General features: G+C 43.4%; 1 long non-coding RNA gene across 2 annotated transcripts; it reads left to right on the top strand.

Annotated features, from left to right (window-relative positions):
- Nucleotides 1-9,018: 9,018 nt before the first annotated feature.
- On the top strand, nucleotides 9,019-24,214 carry LOC147906368 (uncharacterized). Of its 2 annotated transcripts, none has more exons than XR_015542082.1 (2): nucleotides 9,019-9,375; nucleotides 24,148-24,214. It is a non-coding gene; the product is annotated as an uncharacterized LOC147906368 (long non-coding RNA). The 2 variants fall into 2 exon arrangements; XR_015542081.1 differs by lacking the exon at nucleotides 24,148-24,214 and adding an exon at nucleotides 22,342-22,694.
- The last annotated feature ends 1,379 nt before the right edge of the window (nucleotides 24,215-25,593 follow it).

A 25,593-nucleotide genomic window follows, 5' to 3' on the forward strand; every position in this document is an offset into this window, starting at 1 on the left:
GTGAATCTTTCCCCCAAATATCTATATGCACCATATATCTATCTAGATTGTTGTCAAGAAATTTGAGATTAGAATTTGAAAATTTGGTGTGCTACTACAGGCTGGAGACTAAAGTGGATTTTGGTATATGAGAGCGATGAGATGTAGATATGAACTGGTGTGCAATTCGAGATCTAGGTGCAATGATGTGTTCGAAGTGATCAAGGTATTGAATCTAAGAAGGATTTAGGAAGCAAATAAAAAAGGGGTTCTAGAGTACTAACTTAGCAACTAAGTTTGGGACTATGACGGGATGAAATGCATATACTAGAATGTAGGTGTTAAAATTCAAACACTGGGAGTCAGCTCTAGATAGGGAGGATAAGGCTATCATTAACTTATGTGATAAGATGCACCTGTGAGATTGAAAATACCCAATCAATGTTTCTAGAGATTCATTGCAAAGAATATTTAAAAAGAGCTTGAAATTTTTTAAAATTCTTATAACAAAATCACTAAAATAAAATCACTAACGACAACCAACACTAGTGAACTATGCACTAGGGAACTATGCACTATGGCTACAAACTATGCCCAAAAACTATGTCTAGGTCACTATCAAGCTAGAAATAATCTCTTAGAGAAAAAAAAATCAAATATCTTAAGTGAAACCAGAATATAACAACAATGGACCTCAACAAGTTGATGAGCTTGAAGAATGTCTTGTTAGATCGAGCATAAATAGGTATGAAAACTAGAAAAGGCTATAAATAGGTGTGAATACCTCAAACTATTCTAAGCTGTCACCCCATGCGACCGTGAGACTAAGCCACCTTAGCAAGTACTATGGTCGTCTTACATGAGCAAGCCTTATGCAAGTACACGATATTAAACCTTTGTGCCAATATGGTTTGATGAGTAGTTGTCTGGATATAAAAAACCCATGAAAGATGCAAGCATACAACTTACCAGATCATTGCTATGCAGCCATGATGCGTACTGGCATCCATCTCGATCAGCAACTGAGTAAAATGGAGCTCCGAATCATTATGGAAAAGGCAGTCGATCTCAAACATGTAGTAGAGGACCACAATACAAGTCTTGTCACCCGTCAGATGCTCAAAGTGTATTGAGTAGCGCCAGAGTATCTAAGAAGCTATGAAGTCCAAATTAGCTCAGAAAACTACAATGAATTTTCAGGTCATAGAGGATGAATACGTGCAAACTGTGTCCCACCCTTTTGTACATAAGCATACATGCATCGATCAAGTTTGACAGATCTTGCTTGCACAATAGATGAAGGTGCTAGCCATTGGCAACCCTTATATAGATCCATCGTGCTCAGGCCGACTTGTTCGATCACTCCAAATGATTCGTCTTCATTTGAATAGCCAATTCACATGACTAATCAGTGAATCGACTTAGCCAAATTTTCATGCTTGTAAAAATTAAAACTTGGTAGAATTGCCAGCGTTGCATAACGATATACATTCAAAGTAATAGACAATGGCCTCTTTTTTAAACAAGGGTACTTTTTGTTATGGTTAAGCAAACTATGTATAAGCCATGACCAAATTTCTTGTCTATCCACTTTATCAAGTAGGTAGTATAAATTCTTGTGTGCTAGAGGGGATTTACCTTATCCTTTGTTACGACAAATAGACAATGGACTTCATAAAGCTCATTTGTTAGTCACATTTTTCCGTATCCAAGCTATTCAAATGTTTTTCCATTCATAAAAGAGAAACGTGAATAACTTGTACCAACGTCATGCTCAATACCAAAGCTTTAGTTGCTCTTATATCATGTATGTTATGGAAAACACATGGATGAGCATGATCATAAATGTGGCACACCGTCCTCTCAGTATACACACTTAATGAAAACACTTAGTGTGTGTGTGTGTGTGTGTGTGAGAGAGAGAGAGAGAGAGAGAGTGTGTGTGTGTGTGTGTGTGTGTGTGTGTGAGAGAGAGAGAGAGAGAGAGAGAGAGAGAGAGAGAGAGAGATGAACAAATATGGAAAGAGGAGAGGAGAAGCATGGAGATGAGTAGAGAGGGCACAACTAGAGAGCACACCACAAATGACTAACTATACAATAGATTTAGTTGAAAATAAAGAATATCTGCAAACCCCTTTAGGGTTAGGGTTTCCAACCCTTTCCTTTTTTGCACTCTTTAGGGTTAGGGTTTTCAACCCTTGCCTTTTCAGCACTCTTTTGTGTTAGTGCTATGCACAATATTGAACATGATGTTGAGATTTGAATCCTCAACACCTTCCCTCAAGATTAACATCATGAAGTAGGCCTTCTCTCAAGATGATGATTACGGGGAATCAAAGAAGGACTGAGCATTACATTCAGTCACACCCCTTTAATAGGAATGTCCTTCCTCTGCATCAAACCAAGAGCTTGTCGGGTGCTTCTCAAAAAGCTCTTTCCCAAGTGGTTTGATAAAGATATTTGCAACATTCTCTTTGCTGTCATATTGTTGCAATGTGATGTCATCAAGTAACACTCTTTCTCTAATGAAGTGCTCTTTGACATCAATGTGCTTTATCCTAGAGTGATATATTGTATTCTTGGCTAGTGCTTGAGCCAATTGATTATCACAGTATATTCTTGTTGGCTTTGACTCATCAAAGTAATCTATTTTTGACAATAGTCTTCCTAGCCACATAGCCTCACATGCACCTATTGTGAGTGCCCAATATTTTTCTTATGTTGAAGACAAAGAAATAGTTGGTTGCTTGTTTGACAACCATGATATAGCACCTTATCCAAGGAAAAATGCATATCCTTGTGTGGATCTCTCGATCTCATGATTTCCTGCATAGTCAGTATCACAGTATCCATGCAACCTTGGATGATTTCCTCTGTATTCTATTCCAAACTGTCTTATACCTCTAATGTATCTCAAGACTCTCCTGGCTACATTCCAGTGAGATTGTTTTGGATTTGCCATAAATTGTGCAAGTGAACTTATTGCACAATAAATATTTGACCTCATGATAGTCATATATATAAGAAATCTGATGGTTGCCAATAGTACGTGTCATTGACTGTAGGCTTTTCTAGATCTTTGGTAAGTTTCAAGTTTTGCTCCATGGGATTGGCTATAATCTTGCAATCAGCCATATGAAACTTGTTCAGGAGACTGCCAACATATTTCTGCTCTGGGTCATGAAGGTGCTGTTGAGTCTCTCCAAAACTCAATTCTAAGACAATACTGCATAAGTCCAAGACCTTTCATGTTGAACTTTGGAGATAAGTCTTGTTTTAGCTTGTTGATGAAGCTATCATTCCTTCCTATCACAATTAGATCATCTACATACAAATGTACAATAGTAATGTTTTTCCCTTGAACTTTGTAGTAGAGAGTATGATTTGCATTGGACTTCATGTATCCCAGATTAGCAAAACACTTTGATTCTTCTATATCAACTTCTGGGTACTTGCTTCAAGCCATAGAGAATTTTCTTGAGATGGCAAACCTGATGCTCTTTCCTTGGTTCAACATACCCTAATGGTTGTTGCATATAGACTTTCTCATCTAGGTAACCATTGAGGAAAGCATTTTTGACATCTAACTAGTACACATTCCATCTACTAAGTGTTGCTAGTGATATCAAAAATCTTATGGCGTCCATCTTTGCTACTAGAGCATAAGTCTCATCATAATCTTGACCATATTGTTGTGCAAAACCTTTTAGAAGTAGTCTGGCTTTGTACTTTCAATGCTTCTCGATCTGGATTGTACTTCACTTTGTAAACCCAAGTGTTGTTTTTGCACAAAGCTTTATCTCTCGAGTATCTCTCCATTCATAGTAGTTTGCCATTCTAGCTTGTCAACTGTATCTTTGAAGTAAACTAGCTCTTCTTTAGCCATGATGGTAGTCATAAGAGAATAATTGGTAGTTTCATTCTGAATTGCTTTCCCTTTTTGAGCATATGTCAATCTGGCTTGTGGCTTGCTTTCTCTATTATACCGTCTGAGTTGCTGCTCTGCTGGTGGATTCTCTGGTAATTCTTGCTCTTTGTCATCAACCTTTTCTATAGATGGAGTAAAGGTGTGTCTATCTCCTATATATTTGATGTTTTCCATTCCAATTCTTCATCAAATATTACATCTCTGAAGATTATGACCTTTTGATTGATGGGATCATACAACTTGTATGCTTTGCTTTCTTCATCGTAGCCAACCATGATGCATTTGCGCAACTTCACATCCATTTTTTTGTGATGATCGTCAGGTATGTGGCTATGCAACCAAATATGTGGAGATGCCCAATCTGTGGCTTATAAAACCAGTAAATGCCTTATAAGATGTCATACCTTGAATTAGTTTGGTCGAAAGTTGACTAAGCAATAGTTTGCAATGGCAATTGCTTATGCCCAATATTGATTCAAAAGATGCTTCTCAAATTGAGCATTGCTGTAGCACTGTCTGCTAAAGTACCGCTCTTCCTTTCAGCTATTGCATTCTACTGAGGAGTATTTGCACATGTAAATTGTCTTTGAATTCCACTAGCAAAAGTTCATGAATGCTGAAGACATGTATTCACGTCCTCTGTTTGATCTCATGACTTTGATCTTTTTGCATGTTTGGTTCTCAACCATGGCTTTGAATTCTTGAAATCTGGAAAAGACTTCAGATTTCGCTTTCAAAAAGTAGACCCAACTATATATTTTGTAGTAGTCAATGAAAGTCAAGTAGTAAAGTGATCCATTGATGCTATGGGTCTATGCATAACCCCATGCATCTGTATGTATCAAATCAAGAATACCTCGTGCTCGAGAGGTACTTTTACCAAAATTGATTCTCTTTTATTTATTAGAAGCAACATGCTTCACAAACTTTTACTGTAGTTTCGAAATTCCAATTTCCATATTCTGGTTTCTCAATTGCATCAAGCTTTTGAAATTGACATGTCCATATCTCTTGTGCCATACTGCGGAAAGTGGCATTAGTTGTTGTTGATCTGACGTGGCATGCAAGTCTGGTACTGAAGCTAGCATTTTGAATAAGCATCCTTCCTTTACTTTTTCTACTAGCTGGTATCCTCTAGATTTGTCTCTGATTGTGTATTCATCTCCATTGCAGATGACTCAATAGTTGTGTTCCATCATTTGCCCAACTGACAAGAGGTTCTTACTGAGCTTTAGAGCAGTGTAGATAACGTTCTTTGGTCCTTCTAATGGTTTCATCTCTGTGAACCAATCCTAATTCTTTGTCATGTGTGATGATGCACCGATGTCGATGTACTTATCAACTTGATAAGTGCATTCCCTTTTGAATTGCCATCAATGTCAAGATACACTATTTCATTCTTTTGCATATCCTCACTTACAAGATATATATCCTAAGGTTGATTAGCATAATGGCTATGACTTGAATATCCACCACAGTGATTTCCTCTTCCATGGAAATTCCCTAAATTATTGCTAGATTGACCTCCTTGGTCATACTACTTCATGTGGCAATCTCTTTCATAGTGTTCAAACGACAGTAGTTGCACTGAGTGTTTGACACGTTGGTGGATGCATTCCTTGTTCCTTGAAATCTTCCTCAATTGGAATGATTTCCTTGACATCTTGCACATTCTATTTGATCAAATGATATGCATATTTATCTTTCTTATCCCATTATGCTTGTGCTCTGGCAATGGCAGGATCTACTGCAGGTGACACCATTGGTTTAGGTGTAGATCCCTCTGCTTGTGTTGCGCTAATGGTGGGAGTTGCTGTTGGTGCACTAGAGGGTCGAGGTGTAGACCCATTAACATACTCCCATTTGTCTTGAAGTACAAGAATATCCATTCCGTATTTTCATGTGCCATAATTTGAATTGTCTAACTTAGAAGATGTCTCCAAATTGAGGTTGCTAGTGGTAGACATTATGCAAAATAGTACTCGAAATGCCTGTGAAAAACACTGTTTGAATCAACTGCAAAACACTGTCTGTATCAATTGTAATCTAAACTACTCATGAAGAAGAATTGCAATATATATCCAATCTGTTACAAGGCTTATGTGGCAAATGATGCCTGGAATAGCCAAGAGGATTTACAAGGCTCAAAATAGTGTTCACAATGCTAGAAAATAACAATAGGCTTTACAATGGTGGCATGTGAGTGCAAAAATGATATGATGTGCAATCTGCTTATTGACAATTATCTAATGCCTTTGAAAACTCTGAAGTTTGCTCATTGAACAGTGGAAGATCGGTTTCTAGGACATGTGATGATGTGAAACTGCATGTGAGCATAGGGACTAAGGAACTAGTCGGGAATTTTTGGGCAGGGGTTTGAGTGGATGCTTTGGAGTTCTCTCCACGATGGGCAAACTATGCTAAGATCAAAGCTAGACCAACCGTGAGCAATGAAAAGTAGCAAATAAATTTTTTTTTTTTTGTTCCTTTTAGGTGCTGGGTCAGCCGCGTCGATGGAGGTCCACGTTGCTTCTACTTGTGATAGGCTTGACTACTACTTAGCGTCAGATGCTGAGTAGTTGCCTTTGAGCCAAGGAGACGTGTCTGCTAACTGCTGCTGATAGGGTTGGCTATCAGTCGTGATGAAGCTTTGCTTTAATTTTTGCATTTCAATAGTCTCAAAGCGCTCTCTCTCTCAAAAACAAAGAGATTTGTCTCTCTTAGTATTTTGGAATCAACCTTTCTTTCTCTCCCTATCTCTCTTAGAGTTGTTAAGGGAAGAATATCTCACACAATACTCTCTCACTCGAAATTAATAAACCAATGAATAGAAATTTTCTTCAATAACTCTCAAGAAGATGAATGGAAATCTCTCTATGCAAGAGAAGAACAAAAATCTTTCATTAGTGGAATGAAATATGTAAACCTCTCAATCTCTTGATCAATTTCTCACACTCTCAAGGGTTGCAATGCCTCAACGGAAGGCAAGGGAGCTCTAATACCATGAACAAATATGGAGAGAGGAGAGGAGAAGAGTGGAGATGAGGAGAGAGGGCACAGCTAGAGAGCACACCACAAATGACTAACTGTATACTAGATATAGTTGCAAATAAAGAGTATATACAAACCCCTTTTTAGGATTAGGGTTTCTAACCCTTTCCTTTTTAGAACTTTTGTGTTAGTGCTATGCACAATATTGAATCCTTAACAAGCAAGACACATGATGTTGAGATTGTAAGAAAATAATACAACGTCTATGCTCAACAGATAACAGGATCTCGTACGCAAGAGAGAAAACAAGATAGTATGAAAAATTTGATTACTGTAGAACTGATACAATAGATGGCGCTGCCTCCCAACCGTGCGCTCCTGTGAAAGAAGCTTCGATGGTGTGCTGGAAACAGTAGAAGACGGAGGCTGGATGCTAAGGAATCAGGGTTGCTGTAGCCAGTGATGAAATGGGCTTCACGGGCTTGCTCTTATATAGCCATCAGTCGTAGTCGGTTAGGCTCAATTGGGTGATCGACCTAGTCCGCCCAAAACGGTCGATTGGGGGTCGGTCTCAAAATAGACCACCGACCATACGATAGAACCGATGCGCAAAATAGAGCAACATACCTACGGTTACCGTTCGGCCTAGAGCCATCCGGGATCATCTGAGGCTCCAAACAGGCCCCGCAACCCGAGAGTGGGCTGCCTCGGGAAATGCTCTATCTACCCTCAGTGCGGTCAGTCAAGGGATGCCTTCCCGCACTTGCATGTAGCCTAGTTGGCGGTGTGCCAACTCTATCTGAAGCCGTCCAGCCATCACGCCACACATGGCCCCCATCTGGTGTCCAAACCAGGACCTATCGGATAACCGAGCTACTCAAATGCCTTCTCCTCATATGGGGGGCTTACAAGTAGAGTTAGCTGGTTCCCGCGTAGTTACACGAGAGTGGAGCATTGATATCTAACAGAGATGACTCCTCAACAAGCAAGACACAAGGACACTATACAAGAGTATATACTATGCTCCACCTAAGTGGAATGTACCCATAAAGGGGTTATATACAAAGCAATGGATAAGGGAGGATGAACCTCATACCACATGTAATTATAATATCAACATAGAGATATCATTAGATGGTCTGTGAATGTGTCAACCCCAATAATGTCTAATGGGACATCAGACTTAACATCACTTGGTTGCGGGGGTTTGGGTTTGAGGGTATGATCCATACAAGCATGGCTGATGCCACAATCTTTGCAAAGTGGTGGGAAAGTAGCATAGCTTCCATGATGAGGGCATTATGCAATCCAATGATTCTCTCCACATCCATAACACTTGATTGGTGCTTGATATGTGTTTGGCTGAACTTGATTTGCATAAACAATAATTGAGCCTTCTACTCCTTCCACATAATACATTGGATAATCAACATCATATTCAAATTTAGGGTCCACTTCCTCAGGTGGAAGTTGTTGTGTTGGAATGGCAGGAGGAGCGGGCATCACTACTCTTGGGTATTGCTCTAGATTAGGTTTTTTGAGCAATTGTAGAGCTTGGGTTTGGATTGGAATAGGATCCAACGTTGTTCCTTGAGCAAAAGTTGGTTGCCTACACTAGAATGGTAGGAGGAGCAACGGGCGTCACTGCTCTTGGGTATTGCTATGGATTGGGTTTTTTTAGCAATTGCAAAGCTTGGGTTTGGATTGGAACAAGATTCAACATTGGAGATGGTGGTGCTTGAGAAAAAGTCGATTGCCTACACACTAGAATTGATTCCAATTGGTATTATTGAGGTAGGGGCGGGTTATTTCTTATGATGGAGATGCAATTACAATTAACTTATGTCAACGAGGACGCAGTAAATTGTGTCAAATGCATGGGTAAATTAGCGATAGAGCTTTGCTTATATTTACATGTTCGAAGGAGCAATCTTTCTCTTTAAAAAAAAAGGGAGCAATCTCTCAGGAATCTCCCTCATGAATCCTATACATGATTTATATATGCTCATCCTACATGTGATTCCTATGTGTGCATCCTACATGGGATTCCTATATGTGCATCCTAAATGCATTTCCTATATGCGCATCCTATATGTGATTCCTACATGGAGAGAGAATCAATTATTGTAAATGCCTCTTCTCATGTCATGAGTCACGAGGACTTCTATTGAATATTCAACAATGCAGGTTCTTCTGCGTGCTTGAATGCCCTTAAACCATTGTTAATTGGCAAGAGTACAGTCAGCAGTTGTGCCTTTTTTTTTGGATTGGTGCCGATTTTCCCTCCAAACGTGAACGCCGTAGACATGACAACAACGCAGCCAGGAGCTCCCTCTGTCGGCTCGAGTTCAGTTCCTTTGCTCGCGGGTAACGATGACCATTACGGTGGCTTCATCATTGACCCTATTTGCCTGCCCCCTGACGGGGCCTCCTTTTCTTTGAGCCTCAAAGCGTCCCTATCCTATTGGAAATCGCAGGTGCGTGAGCAGCTCGTACGTGTCGCCACGATACACCCCTATTTGATTACTTGTTTAATTTTTACCGCCTATTTGAGGTGTGCGAGCCCCGCCAATGTGTATTTATGGCTATCGGCCACTTGAGGTCGCATCAGACCAGCACATTTTACTTGAGAAGAGGAGCTTACATTATTTAGTTAATGAAATCCAGTCTTAATATTGAGAAGGTCTTCAGCTCTCTGGAGCCGATGGTGGCCAGGGTACACGAAGCTGTACTCAACAAAACGATCAAATACGGCTTTCGAGACAATGGGAAGACGAACAAACCTTGCGAGCGTGATCTTGAGTAGTACAGAATCATCTAATTGCCAACCTGGTTGGCAGCATATTAGAGCAGGATAAGAACTTAGGGCTTTAATCGGGCAAATGGAATGTACCCCATTTATTTTTAGGACTTAAAAACGCTTCGGATACATGTTAAGACACATATCAATTGGAAGAAATACTGAAAGTGCACGCAGGGCACCCTAAAACTGCCGATTAGATTGTCTGCTGGCCGACCCAAACAGTAGCCTATAAATAAGCATTACTGGGCCTTTGCCGTCCAGCAGCTCATATGTTAAATCCCCTCTTGGATCTAACCCTAAACATAGTCCAAAACTACAGTCAGCAAAACAGAAGGATAATCAGCAGGAGACTAACGTTCCAGCCACCCCCGGCTAGAGATTAAACTACTACAAGCCGACGGCTATAGCTTTGGCGTGAAGACGTGAGTCTAGGCTCAAGATCCAGACCATATTATCCAGTGGTCTGTACACGTTGAATACCAACACTTACATAGAAGAACATCATGCTTTATGGAAATTCTTGCCTAAATATAGCCAGCTGGCCCTTTGCTAGTGTTCAAGTCCTTTGGTCCCACGTTAACCTGAGGGTCCCCTAACCCTATTGGATTAAGTCCACTAATCAAAGGATTAGCGATTAGTTAAATAACATTCTTTCCCTCTTTTATGCATTTACTCTTACATGAAATTGGGAAAGTTTTTCCGCAAACTAGCAATTGACTTTGAAGTTGAGTCCTCTGCAAACCTATAACTTTGAACTCTGGAATCAACTTATTCCTATTTGCTTTCCTTGAAATCGAAAGGAACATACTTCAAATCCTCAACTTCAATAAGTGCTTGGGGCGAATGAGACTGTCTCTAGCTCCTAGCACCTCTTTTAGTCTACTAACACGAAAGACCGTGTGAACTTTTACATGTGGAGGCAATTTTGGTTGATTTGTTGTAACCTCATTAGTCTTTTTCAAGATTAAGAACGCTTCATAGTACCTAGGGCATCACTTTTCTACCAACCTTGTCCGTACCGTCTTTGATCGCAAGTATACACGCATTCCCTTGAAAAACTCTTTGGGTGAATGCCGTCACTTGCATGTCCAACAAGAAATCCTTAGTTGCATCCAAGTAAATACCCTTCAATCCAATCGTCACAGGAGATCTGGGTTGATATTCATACATAAGCATAAACGGACTGTAGCTAGTAGCCATATGCTCAATACTATTGTAGGCAAATTCTGCCATTGGGATATACTTCTTCCAATCAGATGGCCTCTTGGAGATGTATGCCCGAAGCATATCTTCCAAGACGTGATTCACCTTTTTTGCATACTCAAAGTGGTCCTTAATTTCTTCAATACTTCTTGCCAGAAGTGCCCAGAGAACTTTGGATCTCACATAAGCATAAACGGACTGTAGCTAGTAGCCATATGCTCAGCACTATTGTAGGCTGCCATTGGGATATACTTCTTTTAATCAGATGGCCGCTTGGAGATGTATGCCCGTAGCATATCTTCCAAGATCTGATTGACCTTTTTTGTATACTCAAAGTGGTTCTTAACTTCTTCAATACTTCTTGCTAGAAGTGCCCAGAGAACTTTGGATCTCTGTCAATGACTACGTCACAAGGCAACCTATATAATCTAAACAATTGCTAAACAAACCGATGAGCCAGCTCAATAGCCTTTAGGGTTGTTGTCTTTGTAGGTAAAAATCTTGCCAACTTCGTCAATCTATCCACCATTAATCAATAGTGTCATGTTCATGCTGGGCTCGGGGTAATCCCACAATGAAGTCCATGGAAATACTCTCCCATTTACTTCTAGGGATTTCTAGAGGATGCAACAAACCTCCAACCTTAAGGTGTTTTGCCTTTATTCACTTGACACTGCTAGCACTTTCCTACTAGTTAGTAATCTTGGCCTTGATCTTAGGCATTTTGCCTTATTTGCTTGACACAACTTGCATCAATTCAGCCCACCCCCTCAACTGAGGGCCATCACATATGTATTTGATAGACTCATGGGCTGTCAATGCTCCACATAGATAATGTCTCTAAGTTTTCAATGCGTAAATAAATAACTGCATGTAATTCCTCCTCTTGAGGTGTCATCTAGCTTTTTACTCTCAAAAGCTACAGGTCGGTCCTCTTGGAATAAGCTGTGCCTACTATGAAATCACTATTGTTACAAAAAAGCTTACTCTTAGACTTCTTCATATCATTGGGGCGAAGTCCACTTCCTTAAGGAGGTTCGTTAAAGGAATGGTTAGTTTTGAATAATTCCTTAGTGACTTCTTATGGAAGACACAAATTCTAGAAATGGATGGTTGCCTTACTCCTTGATTGGCAAACCATTTGGATATGCATGTGTTCCACTCTCTCTTGGCTAGTTGTTTGGGTGACTAGTGCTAGCCTCGGTAGTCTCCAACTGGGCAAAGCCCAATCCCTGTGAAGATATGTCACTGTTTGGAAGATGGCATCAATCTGGAGTGGTGTCATGGCGAACTCTGCCCATACAATCTGATGGGGGATTGAGTGTTGACTCCGAATCATCTTGGACCCAATAGTCACCTGTAGCCCTCTCGAATCTCTGCCAATTAGTCGCCGATAGATCACTCCCCCATAAAGGTGTTGCATACATGACTTGGCCTCACAAGTGTATCAAATAGCCATCCCTTTGTCGGGGGGTCTTGGAAGGATGCTTGATAGCACCATAGCTCTAGCCGAGCCAAAGCTCCTTGTTCTCGTGTACGTTGTGCCTTGGCTGCATGGGTCATCGTGAAAACTAGCCCTGTGAAGACTGCCCGTAGATAGGTGTATGACTACACGATCTTCACAAGCTCTCCTTGGTAAATGAAGCTGTGTCAATGAGGCACTACTCATTTGGTGTTGGAAATCATAACCTTGGTCTTGCGAAGGTTGACTATCAGGATTTTCTCTGTGCAAAACACCTCTAAGCCGTCTAGTTTTGTAGGCCTGCCGCTGAAGAGGAGTGATCTGCATACAATAGTATCTGTATCATCAAATCAGCAAGCAAGTATCCCTCACCTCCTAGGCGATGAACGAGTCAATGTAGAAGGGGCATCCTTGCTTCACTCCGATCATGCTCTCAATCTAGTCTGACAGGCCTCCAGCGGCACGTACTCTCCCTCTGACTGACTCATATAAACTCGTCACCTATCTCTGGGATCTGCATCTCCTGGAGTCTCTTAATCATGTGGGCTTGTGGGACTATGTCAAAGGCTTCCTGAAGGTCTACAAAGCAAGCGTAGACTTTCTGGGATCTTGATCATGCCTCCTCAGGATGTCCCATAGAGTCAAGATGTGGTCAAGAGTGGAATGCTGCCTCCGGCTGTCCCAAAGCCCTCATGCCTGTACCTTTGTGTAAGAAGCTGATCTCTCACTCTAGTACGGATCCATAAATTTTGGCAAGTGTGTGGCCAATCATAAGGGTGCGGTAGTTCCCCGTGTAGACACCGCAATGTTCTAGAGGGCTACAACACGGGAGGTACTTGAGCATCTTCATCGATGGGTTGGCATCAGGCCAAGATGTATCAGTGAGAGGGGGTGTTGGAAATGGTGTGGTAACCTCCCCATCTATAAGTGAGAAACTACATTAAGAAATTCTGGAAGCTATCTCAGTTTTCCCGTGGCATTGATGATGGGAGAAAATTGCTGATGTTTATTCATGGACTTCATCCCAACATAGCTGTTGATGTGTCAGCTCAAAACCCCAGCACCTTAAGGAAGCCAGAGACTTGCTGAATTATATGAATCCAAGTATAACCTGAAGGAGAAGGGTGTGGGTATTGGTCACTTGGACAGTAGGCTTGTCAATAAGCTTAGCCCTCCAATGGCTTCAAAGCAAGAGGAATCTTCTTCAACAACCTCTTCTATTACCAGGTATCCTACTGTTTATGACAGCAATCAAGCCTAGCCCTAAGGTGGAGCCAAATGACAAGAAGGATAAGATGGTAAAGCAATTGTCTCAGGCTATTGTTGAGGACAGAATGAAGAAGGACTTGTCTTTGTGGGGAGAAGTGGACCCGTGAAAATAGAAATGTTTGCAAAGCTAAGGCAGGTGCAAAGCTGAGTATGGTGATTGAAATTGAAGATGACCCAATTTCTGATGACCCTGCAGCAGAGCCAGAATTCCATGATTGTAAAATGAAGGCCAGGGTGATGTTGAGATTATTCATGGGTCCAAAAGGGAGCCCTCTTTTCCATTTGATCTAGGTGGGTCTATCTTCTGTAACACCATGATTAAGGGGGACTGGCAGTCCATGCTCTGATGCTGGTTCACTGCATCAGGATACCAGGCCCTATCTGCTTATTTCCAATTGGAAAAGTCGTGTTGATCATCAATTGACAGTCTGAATTCAAAAGTTGGTTCCAGGATGTATGGCATCTGTATTCTCTCAGCATAAAGTTTGTGTCCCGTCTAAGGTCTGAAAAACTCTAGCGCAGTGGTAGGTTCATTGAGGACGCTTCCTTTATGAGGCCTCTCATGGCCATACATATTGTCTGACTGCCATTGCCTATTGATTATAAGTCGGAAAATGACACCTTCAGGATTCCATTGCATGTATTCAGCATCCCCAAAACAATTGGTCAAAATGATTGGCATTTTCAGATGCATGCTGATCCCCATATGCTGTTCTATTGATCCGCCGTCTGAAAGTGCACTTCATAGCTTTGTCTCTAAAGACTCGTGCTTCTAAAAAATGAAACTTAGTTGTATCAGTCGGAAGCCTCTCATCAGCATGATTTTGTGTGTTCTCTTGTCCCTATGTTTTTAGAGCATCTGCAACCAAGATAAACAGGGGCAGACAGTAGATACTAGATACAATGCCCTTCGTGAGAGCCTTTAAGGACTAGAAGACTGAAAAAAGCAATATCTTTTTGGATAAATCACTCATCACCAATATGGTAGATTTTGGACTCTCAAGGGCTAATGCAGAGCTTAATATTCATCTTTCAAGAAAGGAAGTTGGAACAGTAGGGTCACATGGATCCTCAATATGTCTTGTGGGAGCAAGTGACAACAGGAAGTGATGTTTATGTATTTGGTGTTGTGTTGTTGGAGCTAGTGACAGGCCAACTTCAGCTTTTCCCTTTCGGCACACAAAGGAATAAAGCTTCTCTTCTAGTCAGAGATGGAGCATATGTGATGCTCATATCACTGCAGGAGATGTGTGTGCAGCATTAGGGAACCCTTCTTGTTCCGTTTTTGATATGGTTACTCTTGTGTTCTTCAGTCTTCAAGTGCCGAGCTCTCAGAATTGTCTGGTTCTCCACCATCATGTACAGTTGGTGTTGGGGCAGGATTGCAAGTGAACTCACAGTGTAAGACATGCGTGGATACTATCCATGCAACTGTTCATGTACCTTTATTGTCAAGACTTCCATCCAGCACATGTGCTGGTACAGAAACAAAAATGGAGGCAGGTGGATGTGGGACGTTTTCTCAAGGTGTTTGTGACTATACGGGGAGCACAAAACAACAGGACTTGTCAGCTCAGATGTCACTACGGAACTAGTCATAAGGCAAAATTCAGGAGGTGGAGGCTGTGCCTTGATGCATCCAAGAAAAATATCTGTGATTCAGATACCATCATTGTTGCTGCAGCTCAGCATGCATTAGTTGGGACTGTTAACAGCTGCATGCATTCAATGTTACATATATGCTATGACTTCTCCCTTTCATTCTATGGTTGTAAATCCTTGTCAGAGGGTAAATTTCCTTTGGGCAGGGTGGACTGTAATAAAGGTCAAATTTACTTAGTTAATTTCTAGTCTATTCAGCCTTTCAATGGCTTTGTAAATAAGCAGTACTTTAGTAGGATGGCCTAATGTTGCCACTGGCATCCTAGGGCAGCCATAAGCAAAGAGGTATTTTGTCCAGGCCTATACCTATAAAAGGGGGTCCTGCTGTACCATGTACTCATTCTTGGAACGCAACCTAATGGACATTCATTTACAGCCAAGCCCTGTTTTGCTCAGTGCTGAACTAGGATATCTTCTCCTAGGCTACGAATCTACATCCTAGCGTGTTGCTTGTGCAGCGCCTCACAAGCCATGGATTCCCCCAAGGTTTCCAAGTACTTTTGTAACGATTTGCTAATAGATTCTCATAATTACATGCTGTTCTGTCTTTTCGCTACTAGATTCTACCTCTAGGGCTAGTTTAGCTAAGGATTAGGGCTCAATTAGCTAGGCTGTGAGCTGGCTTAGCTACACTTGGCATCATGGTCACTCACAATTTCTTGGGGTAAGCCATGCGGCTTAAATACGTTTTCCATGAATTGTTGAGCAACCATAGAGGCTGTATATTGAGTCTGTGGGAATAAAATGGGCAGCCTTAGTGAGCCTGTCAACCAACACATATATGCTGTTCCAACCTTTATAGTCACTGGCAGACCTGAAATAAAATCCATGGAAATGTGTGTCCACTTTCCTTCAGGAGATGAGTAGGACTAAGGTTCAGCCCCCTATTTTGTTGACATGGCTTATCGCTCTGTACATAAGTATAGACATCCCTCCAAATGATTTGCTTGACTTTTTCATAAGTCTTGAACAACCCTATTTGGCCAGGCATAGGAGATGAATGCAACTCTTGCAGAATTTTCAAGAAGAAATATTACTGCCATTCTATGACAATAAACCATCGTGCAAATCATAGTTTGGAAGTCATGACATTCAGAGTTTTGCAACGCCTGGAATAAAATAGCAGCTTGGGATCAGAGTAGTACTCCTCTTGAATCCCATGAATCCAATCCTTGTGAATTTCTGAGATTGATGATGATCCTGGAAAGTGAGTTTGCCACTATATTCTATTCGCTCACTTTATATTCAATATCAAAATAATAATCTTGCACAATGGATAACCACCTTCTCTGCTTAGGAGATAGAGTAGTAGGAAGTATTTGAGAGTCCTATGGTCAGTTTTGACCTTAAAATGGCTGCCATAATTGTAATGATCATAATGCGATATCTCCTCTCCTTATCATCCAACTTGCCACTTCCATAGGCCAAACTCCACGACTGTGCTTAAGAACAGCCCCAATGCCATGTCCAGTAGCATCAACCTCAATAGTAAAAGGTTGAGAAAAATCTGGGCAAACAAGGTTGGTGCAGATGTCAGGGCATCCTTAAGTTCCTCGAAACCTATCTCTGTCCAAAAGTAGGCCTCTTTCTTTAACTGGTCAGTAAGAGGTTCAGCAATTTCTGCAAAATGTTCAATGAACCTCCAGCCCAAGGAATCCCCTCAGGTGTGTAGTATTACTCGGTATGGGTCAATCCCTTACAACATGTCACCTTACTGGGATCAACTCTTATTCCCTAGCTGCTAAACTTCATCTGCCACGAAAGTACACTTGCTGGCCTTGGCAAATAGTTGATGTGCCCTTAGCACTTCCAAAACCTGCCTTACATGCAGTAGATGCTCTTCCTTGGACTTGCTGTAGATTAATATCATCAAAAAATGCCTGTAGAGAAAAGGCTGCAGGGTCTTGTTCATAAGCATTTGTAAGGCTAAAGGCCATTACCTTGAATCCTAAAAGCAGTTTTGGGCTCCATTCTTATGTGATGATACCCTGATCTGAGATCAATCTTTGTGAAGAGCTAAGCTCCCTTAAGCTCATCCAAAAGGTCATCAATCCTGGGGATAGGGAAGTGATTCTTGATAGTGATTTTATTCAAGTCCCTATAGTCCATACACATTCTATAAGAGGCATCCTTCTTCCCCAAAAGCACAGGAGAAGCACAAGCATTGGCTACAGCTCACAAAGTAAAGGCTACAGATTGTACCAGCCTAGCATGACGAAAGTTATTGTCAATAGAGGTGTTGTTTCTGCTGATGAACAAGCAGCTTTGCCTTGGCTGGATTGTCAAAAACAGCGTTCTGTTAATGCCCTTTGATGTCTTTGACACACTACTGCCCCTCTTCAAGTCCGGTACAGATTCAGATCAGCCATTGGAGAGTTTACCTCCCCCACCTGCCAGCACTTCTCAGCCTTAGATTGATGCCCATGCTCAGCCTGATATGCCTCCGCATGATGACAATGCTATTGAGCAGGCAATTACTGAGGAAAGGGCCATCATTAGACAGCACAAAACAGTCTTGGGATGGCTGTTGGCTAATCTTAAGGACAGCAGTTGCCTGTACAAGAGGTGCACAGCGTCAGGTGCATAGCCATTTTTTAGATGTTGCATTTATTGCCACAGCTTGTAATGAGGAGCCTTTATACCACAAGGATGCTTTTGACAGCAAAGAGTGGATGGATGCTATGAAAGCAGAGTTGGATTCCATCCACCAAACTGGCACATGGGAGTTGTGTGACTTGCCTCTTGGTAAGCGTGCCATTGGCACAAAGTGGGTCTACAATTAAAGTGGAAAGCTGATGGCAGCGCAAATCCTGTCTTATTGCCAAGGGCTATGCTCAGCATCAGGGCATTGACTTTGAAGAAACATTTGCCCCCACTTCATGCATCATTGCCATCCATTGTGTCATTGCTATTGCAACTCCCATGCATTGGGAAGTGCATCAACTAGACATCAAGACTGCCTTTCTTCATGGTGACTTGCTTGAGGAAGTCTATGTCAGCCAACTTCCTAATTTTGAGGTTCAGGGATCTGAAAGAAAGTATGCCCGTTGTGTAAAGCTTTATATGGGTTGAAGCAGGCAACCCGGGCGTGGTATGCCAACATTCATGTGCACTTGATACGCCTTGGTTTTCAGAACATCCCTACAGAGACAACACTTTATGTCCGGAAGTGTGGAGCAGATTCGCTCATTCTGATTCTTTATGTGGATGACAGGCTTATCATTGGGCCATCTACTCAGCAAATTGCAGCCTTTAAGGCTGATTGCCAAAATCTTTCGCCATGTCAGATATAGGTCAGTTGCACTATTATCTTGGTATCTAGTTTGCTCATTTTGAGGGGGGCATTATGATGGTCAATGAGGATTGGGAGCCGATTTTGACACCTTTGGAGCCTGGCTTCCGTTTGTTTCAAAGGATGGCGGTGACAAGTTCTAATTTGAGTCATCAACGAATCCCAAGAGCAAACGAGCAACCTCCACATCTGAAGAATGCTTGCAGAACATATCTAAAGGCACCCTTTCTCAGGTGTCTCATCACACTGGCTGCTACAATCATGTCCTCAATGTGAGCCTCATCCTCATTCACATGTTGAGAATCAGCATCTCCAGGAGTGGCCAGCCGACCAGCCCCCATGCAGCAAGGGGGGCCAGAGGGGGTAGGCTGGCCGACCAGCTGGTCGGCCCAGTTGGCCTGACCGACCAGGCTGGTCGGTCCAGCCAGACTGGCCGACTTCCCCCCTGGCCTTCCCTATAAAAGGGCCTCCTTCCCTTCACTTCCTATCACTTCTTCCAGCAGCTCCTCAAGGCTCTTGTCTCAGCCTGCTCTTGGCCATCTTCACCGGAGCCTCCCTTCAGCTGTTCTGTTGGCTGCCCACGCTCCCTCTGCAGATCTTCTGGTGCAGCTCCTCCTGCCTCCTCGTTGCAGGCCCCTCCAGCCTTCTTGCTCCAGGCTCCTCCTGCCTCCTCGTTGCAGGCCCCTCCAGCCTTCTTGCTCCAGGCTTCTCCTGCCTCCTCGCTGCAGGCTCATCCAGCCTCCGTGCTCCACGCTCCTTCAGCCTCCTCGCTCCAGGCTCCTTCAGCCTCCTCGTTCCTAGGCTCCAGCCTCCTCGCCTCAGGCTTCTGCCTCCTCGCTCCAGGCTCATCCAGGCTCCTCGTTCCAGGCTCCTCCAGCCTCCGTGCTCTCAGGCTCCAGCTTCCTTGTGCCCAGATCCTCTGCTCCAGTTCAGCCCCTTCTGCAGCTCCTGTTTCTCATCCTGTTCAGGACTCCTTGTATTACAGTTGCTGCCCTGGTTTATGGGCTAAGTTACAGCAGATCTGTTTGTGGCACATCTTGTTGTCTCTAGTATTCTCTGTGTGATTCTGTAGCTTCAGTTTGCTTACATCTTCCGCTGCCACTCTTGACATGGTATCAGAGCACTAGGTGCTCCCCATCCTCTTGGTTACTGAAGCATCCACCAACACCTAGATGTTTTCTTCTATGCATCTCGTTTGCTGGTCGGCATCTTCCTAGGCACATGTCTTGTTGGTCGGCAGTACCTCTTGTGCACCAATTTTGGTCGGCATCCATCCTACCCCGAAGCCAGGCACCAGTCGGCATCTTGAAAATCGGTTTTGTGAATTTATTTTGAAAATTTGCTCCCAGTACCGCGGACTATTTGCTCCAAGTACCCCGGACTATCAATAGCAGCCTACTGCTTCATCAAGAGCCTCTCCCCCCCTTCCTTCATCGCGCATCGGGTCGGCTCCCGTCTTCACCCGTACGACTTTATTCAGGGGTTTCTGGCAGAACTTATTGGCTCTTGATCTTTGGGTTCGATTGTTCTCTGTTTGGTATTGAAACACATGGGGGGCCTCAGCCACTCAAGAAATCATCAGTCCTGTCTAAAAAGTACGGATCTCCACACCCAGATACAGATCCCAATCCTTCCCCACTTCTCCGAAACTCAGAAGTTTGATGGTACTAACTATGACACCTGGAAGGATAACATCGTCGCAGTTTCAGAGGGGGACAGACATCCTCTTCTCCATTTACTCTCTCGTACAGGTTCCCATCTACTGGATTCTCTTCACCGACAAACCTTCCTCATTTGCACTACACTCCGAGTCTTGGATTGTGTCTTTACATGGCCCCAACCGGAAACATACTCTCGAGGGGGACTCTCCCGTTCACCATCCTTCAACAGTCCGGCTCGTCATCGACAGTACCAGCTTCTTGCGGACTCACCCAGCTCCCTGCTTCTTCTCTGGCTGAGTATCGGGCTATGTGTAGTGCCACCTGTGAGGCTGTGTGGCTTCGGCGCCTTCTTCTCGATTGTGGTTTTCAGCAATCCACTTCTACCACATTTTTTTTGTGACAATCAAAGCTGTATTGCCCTTGCCCGCAATCCGGTTTTTCATGCTCGGACAAAACACATTGAAATTCAGTACATCTACACGCGAGAGAAGGTTCTTGACGGTACCATTGTGCTCCTATTCAGCACCACTTCCGACAACGTCGCCGACATATTTACCAAATCTGTTTCTCCTCCCCTTCTCCAACGTCATACCAGCTCTCTGGGTCTTGTGCCACACCCTGGAGCTGAGAGGGGGTGTTGAGAATCAGCATCTCCAGGAGTGGCCAGCCGACCAGCCCCCATGCAGCAAGGGGGGCCAGAGGGGGTAGGCTGGCCGACCAGCTGGTCGGCCCAGTTGGCCTGACCGACCAGGCTGGTCGGTCCAGCCAGACTGGCCGACTTCCCCCCTGGCCTTCCCTATAAAAGGGCCTCCTTCCCTTCACTTCCTATCACTTCTTCCAGCAGCTCCTCAAGGCTCTTGTCTCAGCCTGCTCCTGGCCATCTTCACCGGAGCCTCCCTTCAGCTGTTCTGTTGGCTGCCCACGCTCCCTCTGCAGATCTTCTGGTGCAGCTCCTCCTGCCTCCTCGTTGCAGGCCCCTCCAGCCTTCTTGCTCCAGGCTCCTCCTGCCTCCTCGTTGCAGGCCCCTCCAGCCTTCTTGCTCCAAGCTTCTCCTGCCTCCTCGCTGCAGGCTCATCCAGCCTCCGTGCTCCACGCTCCTTCAGCCTCCTCGCTCCAGGCTCCTTCAGCCTCCTCGTTCCTAGGCTCCAGCCTCCTCGCCTCAGGCTTCTGCCTCCTCGCTCCAGGCTCATCCAGGCTCCTCGTTCCAGGCTCCTCCAGCCTCCGTGCTCTCAGGCTCCAGCTTCCTTGTGCCCAGATCCTCTGCTCCAGTTCAGCCCCTTCTGCAGCTCCTGTTTCTCATCCTGTTCAGGACTCCTTGTATTACAGTTGCTGCCCTGGTTTATGGGCTAAGTTACAGCAGATCTGTTTGTGGCACATCTTGTTGTCTCTAGTATTCTCTGTGTGATTCTGTAGCTTCAGTTTGCTTACATCTTCCGCTGCCACTCTTGACATCACAAGCATTTGAAATTTCAAACCCCTCATCATGCGCAACTGGAGTCCCCTCTTGGACATTCACCGTCTCCTTCACTTCTTCACATACAATTACATCATTAACCCCCTTTCCTCCTTCACTAAAGTTGAAGGCAGCATAGCATCAGCACAATCTGCCACTGGAAAAACAGGGTTATCCATCCTGGTCTTTCTTGCTATGTCACAATACTTCTTTCTTTTCAGCAAAGTACACTGCTTCATTAAAAGACATCTTCTTCTTTTTCAGAACATAACCTTTGAAACTGTGGTAACAATGCATCCACAAAACACTTAAACTTTATAATGTTCCAAGCCACCATCATCCCAAATTGAAAGTGTATCTGATTACTTTGTCCTGAATCTTAGTGCCATTGAAAGACATGCTCCCCTGCTAACTATCTCAGACCTACATTCTAATGCAAGCTAACTAAAGGAGACTCTTGTAGCGTAACCGCTCAACCAGGGCACTGTTGGAAGTGTCACTGACCCACATGTGAGCACCCAATGAGGAGGACACATTAGGCATACCTAGATAGGTTAGGTCTGCACAAGTCTGAAGCTGAATTGAAGATCATCAACATGTGGAACTCTGATTGGAACTGGTGCGATGACACGTGGCAGGAAAGCAGCACTTGTATGGACTGGTTTGTGGTTTGTAAGAGACACAGTGATGCATTGGACAGTCTGCGTGGACCTTCTGCAGCAGATGGAGCATGATTTGACAGCATGGGGTCACCAGGATCAGGCCGGGACAGTTGCCTAGGTCTGGAGCAGTTTTCGGCACAGTGCAGGAGATCAGGACAGATCTGCGTCGGACAGATCTGCTGTTCCAGGTTGGGGCAGAAGCAGTCTGTTGGTCGGTTTTTACCAGGCCCAAGTCGCGGCTGGGCCACTGCCTATAAAAACCCTGGCCATTTCAGCCAGGTTCTTATGCAAACTGAAGCTTTTTTGAGGTCCCGTGATAGCAAGAGTATGGTAGAGATTCTTACTGATTGTTCTCAGCAGTTACAATCTCCTTGATAGCGAATTTTATATCCACCACCTTGGCTGGCTCTGTTTGAATGGAATCTGCCCACGTTTTGTGGATGAATAAACTGAGTTCTATTCTTCTCTATTGCTGTCTATTCTCTGTTTCATTTCAGTAAGTGTTTGCTGAGTTCCTGAGGGAGTTTGAGTGCTGAGAGTTCATTCCGCTGCGCTTCTCCAACAGGGCAACTAGACAAGGCATCCCAACTGCTCCTCACTACCAGAGGCAAAGATCTGTACCAAATAAGTGCATTTTGCTTAAGAAAATCACCAAGATATTATCCCACTCTACCTCGGGCCACTTGTACGATACACTTGCACGTCAGAAAACACATAAAGACCCCCAGGGTCTTCCTCCTTGGATCCGCAAAACACTGGCAATTTCATTCAAGGTAACCACAAACTGCCACCCAACAAACACCAACCAAACCCCAAGCTATCCAGAAAGCATTTCGGACACTTTGCAATCTCGTCAAAACAAGAGTTGAACAGCCTGAGAGACCTCAGCAACCAACCCCACAACCATATAATAATGCTCTGCTGACCATGTAATGCACCTCATGCTAACACCTTGTTGCTTGCATCAGCCGTATGTACCTCTGTGCACATACTGATTATTCACATGCATCAGAATCAGAAAAAGTGTCCAAGTCACAAATTTGGACTTCACTGAATCCTCCAATGTGGGATGTTTGTTAACAGTGCATGTATGCCTTTCTGCATGTCACGTATCGATATGCTGTAGCCTTGCTTTACCTTCTCATCTCCACGACAGCGCATCTAGTTCCCACTAGCAGCTCCACAATTGTCAAGTTCAACCTGTGTCTGCTGTACAAGGAATGCAGCTTCAGTAGTGGGTGCTAAAGGCATTGTCGGAGCTGGCTGGACAGGGTAACTTATGAGGGAAATTTTCTACTTAAGGATGATGTTAACAAACTCAATCTTTCAAAAATTAGTTTTTCAGTCATATGGTTTGTTTGAAGAGTTGGGTTTCAGCGGGGTTTGTTAATAAATTTATGTTTATACTATGGTCTACACACTGTTGGGTGCTGATGACGTCAGTGGGGATGCCATAGTAGCTAGTCCCTGCTATGCGTGATTGAGTTTATGGTTTTCAACCTTATGAGTGACTATCATGAGATTGAAACTGGAGTATGTTGTGTTTTTAGAGGATGAGTTTGGGCATGTTCCTGGTTTCATCTAGATATGTGCTGGGCCTTCTTTTTCCAAAGTGATAAGCAGACCTTGCTTGAGAATGATAATCTAGTTTCGAAGTGGCATTAAAGACTATCTGGCCTTATTTTTTGTTTAACAATCTAACTGCCTTATAACCGTTAACTTAGAATTGAAGGATTGATGTGAAGAACAGCTTTGTTCATGCATTTCGTCATGTCTCTGCAGTCTAAAAAAGGCATTTGGTTGAAGCTGCCTTTACAAAATTCAAACCTGGTTCACTGTGCTGTTGTGGTAAGGCCAACATTTATTTTATTTGGTCATTGTTTCCCTGGATTTTGTTTATATGGTACTGTCGAGTTTAGGTATGGCAGCATCTGCCATTTTTGAATTTGTTTTCTATGCTACTTTTACATGAGTCAGAATCTCCATCTGTGGTGTCTGCAAAGAAAATCATCGTTGAGGGATGTCTATTGTAAAAAGAAGCAGTAAGGGTTGAGTCTGCCCTTCACCTCCGGAGTGCTGACAGAAACTCCGTACGAAGATTTTGTATAAATGGATGCTCAAGTATGTGTGGGTGTGTGGATTTGTATGTGTGAGAGCATTTTTTTATACTAAGGTCTACACCCACTGTTGGGCACTGATGACGTCAGTGGGGATGTCATAGTAGCTAGTCCTTGTTATGTGTGATGGAGTTTATGGTTTTATACCTTATGAGTGACTATCATGAGATTGAAACTGCACTATGTTGTTGTTGTGTTTTTAGAGGATGAGTTTGGGATTGTTCGTGGATTCATCTAGGTATATGTCTATTGATAAAAAGCAGTGGTAAGGGCCAGCTTGGAGACAGCAGGTGTAGGATTGGGGTTTGATAGAATCCTCTCGATGATGAGTAGTTGAGTGAGGCACTCGCCTCTCTTGATATGGAGAGTTCTTCGATTTGCCTGCAGATGTTTCGACTTGGAATCCAGGTTGACTCCCCAAAGAAGCGTACAGAGTCAGTCATAAGCTCACTACAAAAGCAGCCTTGCCCCCCCCACCCCCGGCCCTGGCCCAGCATTCCTCTCTCGCTCACCCTACTTTCCCACCCGATCCCCCTTCCAATTTGTTTGTCATTTCTTCGATTACTGGTCCCCCTTCCAAAACATAGCCTCCACCTTCATGTTGGATATCAGAGTCTTAGTGTGAGCCTTGGAGAGGTAGAGTGAGTGTCCCTCACTTGTGTGGTTGTGAAGTGTCCTTAGGTGTGGATAGGATAATTGTGCCATGTGTTACTATCTTTTGTGTGTGTTCTGTGATATCCTATGGGTCAAATGATAAGGCTTTAAGCCTATATAAGCATGTACTCAGTTAGGGACATACAGCCTTATTGGTTTATCATCTTCTTCTTTCTAATTTAACATGGTATTAGAGCATTCGATGTCTCTCTTGTGTCGTTCTTTCGTGCCTGCCATTATGCTCTCTTTCCATTTAGCCTCATCTCCTTGTCTTTGACTTCTTGCTGTGACAATCCGAGACAATGCACTCTTGCACTTTTCGGCTATGCTACCTGCAGAGATTTGCTCCCAAACTCGAAAAAGGAAAGCAACACTGGTCCTCTTACCAGGACACTGCGAACTTGGTTTGCTTTCTTGAGCTCCTTACCACGAACCAGGCTCTGATACCATGTGAAGA

The sequence above is a fragment of the Dipteris shenzhenensis genome, chromosome 1, assembly GCF_047967505.1.
Source record: "Dipteris shenzhenensis isolate YYH24624 ecotype China chromosome 1, Dip_SZ_1.0, whole genome shotgun sequence".
NCBI lineage: Eukaryota > Viridiplantae > Streptophyta > Polypodiopsida > Gleicheniales > Dipteridaceae > Dipteris > Dipteris shenzhenensis.